Genomic DNA, 1368 nt, shown 5'->3' with positions numbered 1-1368 from the left:
ACTTTACAGTAATATGGTAAGTATCTACCTCTTGCTCAGACATCAGCCCAGGACTGGAGCTTCTCTAAGGGCAGAACTGTTATTCTTCATTGAAAAATAACTCTGAAACTTCAAGCCAAGCCACTGTCTCAGATTTCCTGAAGTACTAATAAGGTTTAAGAATTTTAATCTCATAGAGTGCTCCACCGCCATCAACTTAAACCTTTGTTCGAACCATACTATTGGTTCATGAAATTATGGAAAGAGAACCAAAACCACAAAACTATTAAAGGGTGGAGAGAGAGACAGAGACACAGACACAGAGAGAGCCATGCTTACAAACTAAGGAAGCACCCCGTTGGAACAGAACCAACAGCACTGCGAAATGGAGAGCCTTCCCAACACCGAACAAGTGCAAACAGTGAGTTCAGTTCTTTCGCAACAAGGAAGAAGGTGGGACACAGGAAACGTTTCATTGTATGAAACAAGGTTTTAAAAATCAGTGAAGAAGGCCATTTGAATCGCGGTACGACAGAGGGGTGGCTGTGGGGATCTGGCTGTACATCTGCCTGGTGTCGTCTCTTCTTTGCTTGCTTGTTAGATCTTCAATAGGGTCGGTTGGAGATAGCTGGAGTAAGGCTGGAGAGGACCCTGGAAAGGTTTCCCGCCGAGGCTTGCAGTTCCCTGTGGGTGGCATTCATCCGCACCAGAAATCTAGGACAACCAGCCACGGACGTGTGGGAGCAACCGCCTCTGTGTTCAGCACAGCCATCCTGGAGTACCTCACGGCAGAGGTACTAGAGTTGGCAGGAAATACATCAAAAGACTTAAAGGTAAAGCGTATTACCCCTCGCCACTTGCAACTTGCTGTTCGTGGAGATGAAGAACTGGACTCTGATCAAGGCTACAATTGCTGGTGGTGGTGTCCTCTCACACATCCACAAGTCTCTGATGGGAAGAAAGGACAACAGAAGACTGCTAAGGATGCCTGGATTCCTTATTATCTCCGGACTCTAAATATTCTTAACCTTAATGTCCAGTGTCAGTGATTCCAGTGGTTTGTATCTCTGAAAAACACAATTTTGCCTTTTGCAATTCTATTTGAGTAAGTTGGAGGCTTTATTAGCCTTCCAACCAACCAAATTTCTGCATTCGGGTCTTAACCATATTTAAGTGTTACTGTGGCTTCAAAGAAGCTATTGATTCTGAAGTAGTGGGTTTTGAGTGAGTTGACTGTTTTTAAAAAACTGTTTGGATTTTAATTGTGATGCAGAAGTTATAGCAACAAACATTTGATTTCGTACAGACATTATTTCTACTGGTAGATAGGCTCAATAAAGGTCATATCAAAAAAAGTGAAGAAAAGCTACCACATGCAAGTTGACAACT

General features: G+C 43.3%; 1 pseudogene; it reads left to right on the top strand.

Annotated features, from left to right (window-relative positions):
* Positions 1 to 364: 364 nt before the first annotated feature.
* LOC102929115 (histone H2A.V pseudogene) lies at positions 365 to 1028 on the top strand (annotated as a pseudogene).
* Positions 1029 to 1368: the final 340 nt, after the last annotated feature.

The sequence above is a fragment of the Peromyscus maniculatus genome, chromosome 6 (assembly GCF_049852395.1).
Source record: "Peromyscus maniculatus bairdii isolate BWxNUB_F1_BW_parent chromosome 6, HU_Pman_BW_mat_3.1, whole genome shotgun sequence".
NCBI classification, from domain to species: domain Eukaryota; kingdom Metazoa; phylum Chordata; class Mammalia; order Rodentia; family Cricetidae; genus Peromyscus; species Peromyscus maniculatus.
Note: the sequence above shows the minus strand (reverse complement) of the source record. Positions and strands in the feature narration are given on the sequence as shown.